We start from the raw sequence: 6000 nt of genomic DNA on the forward strand, positions 1-6000 counted from the left end.
GTTGTTTATTGCAAAGTTGCATGTTTTTTCTTCTAGAGCAGTTACAGACAAAGGGAACATTATGCATTGTACAGCTGAGGGACTGTTAGCATTTTTAAAGGTTTCATATTACAGCAAATCTTCACTTTTTCTGTTAAGTTCTTTTTTGAATGTTTGCAGCAGCATTCATTCATTTATTTAATTTCTGCCTAGAATTCATCTTTAACAGTTTTCCCAGTAAGTACCTCAAGCCTGCTGATGGGTTAGATAATAAACACCCATGCCCAAAATCTCTAGCGTAACATGCTGAAACTCAGGAATCCTACACTAATATTGTATGTAAAGTGTAGACAACAATGAATTACATTGAATGAAAAAAAAAGAAATCTGCATTATTATTTCTTCTGTTTGCTTCCATGTTTATTAAATTCTACTTGTACATGAGGTAGGAGTTACATTTAGATGAACTTCAAAATCTATTTAATTCCACATTTAGGGGACATGGTTTATTGGCCTTGTAAATCACACCCTCTAGTGGCCAGAATAAAGTTGTGTCAATTTAACTGTACAGTCATTATTTCCTCCTTATCTGTAGAATGGTACAGAGACTATTCCTATAATTATCATAGTGAGGTTCTTTCTTCTATGTGCTGCAAACTAAAAACTGTCTTTTGGTTTGTGAAATGTAGGTCAAAGATTTTACTAATGATCTGACTACCCCATGTCTGCTGACCCTTAGCCTGCCTACAGACTAACAGACCAATTGTATCTTTACAGTTTTCAGTAGAAAATAGCCTACCTAATATCACCACTTCTCAAATATACACCCAATGTGTCTCTAAGACATTAGCAGAGACCTTTACTAAGGAAGACTTTACTTATGGCATTTTTATGAATAAAAAAATATTCCTCCTACCCCCCTGCCAACCCAGACTACCAGGCCAGTGAAGGTAAACACCAGGAACACTTAAATGCAATCCTTTTGCTGAAAAAGCTGAAAGTTCGCATTTTAACTGCATCTGAGTTGTTTCATTTAAAATTCATTGTGGTAATGTACAGAACCAAACTTCGAAAAATGTTTCCTAGGTCCAAATATTGATGGACCTAACTGTAAATGTATATATATATATATATATATATATATATATATATATATATATATATATGGGGCCAACGGTTCTAAAAGAATTGGAGCCACAAGAAATTCAGGACGGAATTCAGGGTTTGGAGAGTTATGATGATGTTCCAGAAAATGATGACATCACTGTACTTGAATAAATTTGTTCAAGAATAAATGTTGATTGTTGTTCATGAAAAAACACATCCACTGAAAATAAGCCGTAGTGCATTTTCTGGAGCAAAATTTAAAACAAGACACTGTCTTATTTTATGGGAAACAGGGTAGTAATTATATTAGGGGTTCCTAAAGACCTGAATGTTATTTCAAGGGTTCCCTCATGCTGAAAAGGTCAATAAACACTGGTCTATTTTTTTATGTTTTGCAAGGGAATCTTTATTGGCAGCTCTTAAATATATAATACAATTTATTGAGGCCAAGTAAGTGGGCCAATGATCACATAATATGTGCAGCAGTTTGCATCCTTGGTTTGATTCACACCAGAGACTATCTTCATAAAGTTTGTATGTTGTTCTCCAGAAGTTGCTAGGGATTCATTGAGCAATGAGCAATTTGTGCCTCTAAGGCAGAGTAAATGACACCAATGATCATTGTAAGCCTGACATTCTGGCTAGCAATGTGAGAGGCATTCTTCCTACTGACCATCATGCTAATATACTGTGAGCTGAAGTAATTATAGCAGGGGCTCCCCAAAGACCTGAAAGTTATTTCAAGGGTCCCCTGTGTTAAAAAGGTTGAGAAAGTCTGCATTGGATCATACTGGGAGCCCTGGTTTTACATAATCTAAAAGCATGAGAGGCAACACTCTCATTTTAATGCAGATAGGCACATGCACATACACTTATGTTTCTTTTGTTCCCTTGTTTAGCTTTATAGGAAAGTTCTGTGACAGATACATGTCTCTAGAGGAATATCTAGCACAGAGCTATGTATTTTCAATATGATGGCACCATTTTGCCAAGCACAGTCATACCACTCCATACTGAAAAAATTACCTGTCAAAAAACTGAGTTGCAGTGGAGCAAAAGGGAGGGGAGGGAAAAAAGAATAACCTGTTGCTTTGACATAAAAAATGCAGATTTAAAATATTATTAGTAATTATTAGTAAGTAACATGATATAAACTTGCAGTTTAAGGATCTTTCTGTTTCCAGGTTGGTAATCTTTTCGTTCCATCCTATATTATACATATTTTTTTACTTTTGTTTTACATAGTTACATAGTAGGTTTGATTGAAAAAAGACATAAGTCCATCAAGTTCAAACACTAGGGAAATAGACATATCCCAGATATAAAACCCTAAAAGACATAGTTGGTCAATAGGAAGGCTAAAAAACTCTGGTACAATTTGCTACAATAGGGGAAAAAGTTCCTTCCTGATTCCATGAGGCAGTCTGATGTTCTTTGGATCATCAGTCTCTGTTCATTTTACTATAAAGCTTTAATATCCAGTTAAATTCTGTGCTTCCACAAAAACATCCAGCTTTTTCTTAAAGCAATCTATAGTAGTTGCTGTACCTACTTTCTGAGGAAGCCGATTCAACATTATCACAGACTTTACAGTGAAGAATCCCTTACTCATGTGGAGCTTAAACTTCTTTTCCTCCAGACGCAAAGAGTGCCCTCTTGTTCTTTGTAAGGATCTCAAAGTGAATAATGGGGAAGACAGTTCACTACATGGACCGTTTATATATTTATACATGTTGATCATATCCCCCCTTAAACGTTTCTTCTCAAGGGAGAATAGATTCAGTTCAGCTAATCTCTCCTCATAGCGGAGCTCCTCCATTCCTTTTATTAGTTTAGTTGCCCTTCTCTGCACTCTCTCCAATTCCACAATGTCTTTTTTGTGAACTGGTGCCCAAAACTGAACTGCATATTCCAGATGTGGTCTGACCAATGCTTTGTACAGGGGCAGGATTATGTCTCCATCTCTGCAGTCTATTCCTCTTTTAATACAGGAAAGTACTTTACTAGCTTTAGATATTGCAGCTTGGCATTGTATGCTGTTATTAAGTCTATGATCTACCAGAACCCCCAGATCCTTTTCCATTTCTGACTCCCCCAAATGTATCCCCCCTAGACAGTATGAAGCATGCATGTTGTTAGCTCCCAAGTGCATAATGTTACTTTTTTCTATATTAAATATCATTTTCGACTTGGCTGCCCAATCAAACAGTACCTTAATATCTTTCTATAGAGAAGACAAGATGGCGTGGGACTCACTGGGCTTGGTTTGTGGAGGGATAAAGGGCTTTTTACCGGTAAATGTAAGTGGTATTTGTCACACTTACCACTTCTTCACCAAGATTAACTTACTGTGGGCCAGTTCGCTGTTAAGTTTCGCACTTTGGCGGCAGAGCTCGCCTGGAACAATAAGGCCCTGCAGGCTACCTTCTGGCAGGGTCTTTCTGACCGCATCAAGGATGAGTTGGCTGGTCGAGAGATTCCCACTGCCCTAAATTACCTGATTTCTCTGGCTACCCAGATTGATATACGTTTCCAGGATAAATCTCGCTCAGGCAAGGTCTTCTCTCCACCACTAGCTCTATCCTTCCAGCAGCCTCTTGAACCCCCATTCTTCTTTGCTTCTCCTTCGTCAGAAGTGCCCATGCAACTGGGTTGCTCACTCCTATCTCCCGAGGAGAGATCCTGGCGCTTATCCTCAGGTCTCTGCATTTACTGTGGATTGAAAAAACATTTTATTAAAATCTGCCCACAGGGGCCGGGAAACTTCAGTGCCTAGTATGCTCTGAGGGGGGCATGCTAGGTCACTCTTTTGTCCCCCCCACTCAGCGTCCCTGAATACCAATCCAGCTCCACCACAAGACCTCCACACTTGCCCTGAAGGCATTTATTGACTCTGGAGCAGCAGGCAATTTCATCTCTGCTACCCTTGTCAAGAAGTGCGCCTGGCCCAAAGAGCAACTGACTCAATCTTTTTTCTTTGTCCAAAAGAAGTATGGGACCCTTTGTCCTTGTATTGATTACTGTGGTTTGAATGCTATCACTATTAAAAACTGCTACCCACTGCCGCTTATACCTGAGGACTTTGATCGTCTGGTGCCCAAATCTTCACCAAACTGGATCTCCGAGGGGCCTACAACGACAGCATTTATTACCAGGGATGGGCATTATGTATATCTGGTGATGCCCTTCGGTCTCTGCAATGCCCCAGCTGTCTTCCAACACTTTGTCAACAAAATATTTTGTGACCTTGTGTACATTTGTGTAGTTGTCTATTTGGATGACATTTTGATTTTCTCTCCAGACTTACCTACCCACAGACAGCATGTCTGTCTTGTCTTACAGAGGGCGAGAATCTGGCGTGTGTACAGTCAGCGTTGTTCATCTTCCGTGGATCCGTCCTGGCGGATCCACGAACGATGAACGACGAGCGATCCTAATGCAAGGGAAGGGGGAGAGCGCGCAGCAGGGTGCCGCTCGGTTGTTCTAGCCCTCCCGTCTCCATAGAGCAGAACAGTGCTGTATGTACAGCACCGTTCATGCATCGTGTAGTCCTTTGTCGTTGGAAAGGATCGTGAAAGATCCTTTCCAACGACAAAAATTGCACGTGTGTACGCAGCTTTAGAGACAACCGACTCTAAGCTAAGGCAGAGAAGTGCCTGTTCGAATGCACCCAGGTGCCCTTCCTGGGCTACATTGTTTCCAAGGATGGCCTCTCTATGGATCCCGAGAAGGTTACAGCTATTTCCAACTGGCTGCTATCCTGCGGTCTTAAGGCTACTCAGCATTTCCTGAGTTTTACCGACTACTACTGTCAGTTAATCCAAAATTACTTCATCACTGCATTGACCTGAAAGGATGCTGGCCCTCTAAAGCTTTTGAGGACTTTCAGTCCTTAAAAAGAAGCCTTTATATCTGGCCCAGCCCTGATTAGGCCAGTTATTTCCAAGACCTTCTCAATAGAAGTGGATGCCTCCTCAGCTGGAGTGGGAGCTATTCTTTTCCAGACCCCCACCGGAAAAATGCGGCTCTCAGGCACAAGAAGTTTGCTGATCGGCGTCTCCATAAGGCGCCTCTACTCCTACTTGGAGATAAAGTCTGGCTTTTCACAAGGAACATTCGTTGCAAGGTGCGTGCCCTGAAATTTGCTCTACGATTCATCGGACCTTATGCCATTTCTGCCAAGGTTAATCCAGTTTGCTACAAGTTACATCTACCCTCACATCTCAAGCTGCCCAATGCCTTCAATGTGTCTCTGCTTAAACCGTTGGTCCTGAACCTCTGGCTACTCCTGTACCCGATTCTTCTCAGAAATATGAAGCTAATGTACCTAATTGATTGGAAAGGTTTTGGTCCTGAAGAGAGATCGTGGGTTTCAGCTACAGATGTGTCTGCACCTCTTTTTACCTGTTCCTCACTAAAGCACAGGCATCACTCTCCTGCGCATGCTTGCAGTTCTGATGCTGGGCGTGCCTCTGTTTTCAAGCTTTCGCAACGCCGTCCAATCCGCTGGCCAATCAGGAAATAGCCTCTTGATCAGCTTTCAGTATTTAGCTAGCTCACGAACTGTATTTTATGTTTGTGCAACAAGTCTATACTAAGTGGCTAGAGATCCAAAGTCCTGTGATCTAGTTCCTGTACAGCTGCTGCTTAATCCAGTGTTTCCTGTGTCCAGCTCTTGTGTTAACCCTTCGTTGTCCAGTTTGTTGGTTCCCAGCCAACTTCCCTGTGGAGTCCCTGTCTGCCTGTGAATATCCCTGCATCACCTTTCTACTGGTAAATACCCCTCAGCTTTTAAACATGCCATAATTCTCCCTATCCTAAAGAAACCCTCACTGGACCCCTCCTTACCTTCCAACTACCGTCCTATCTCCCTTCTCCCATATATCTCCAAACTCCTTGAACGCCTTGTCTATA

Source organism: Pyxicephalus adspersus, chromosome 2 (genome assembly GCF_032062135.1).
Source record: "Pyxicephalus adspersus chromosome 2, UCB_Pads_2.0, whole genome shotgun sequence".
NCBI classification, from domain to species: domain Eukaryota; kingdom Metazoa; phylum Chordata; class Amphibia; order Anura; family Pyxicephalidae; genus Pyxicephalus; species Pyxicephalus adspersus.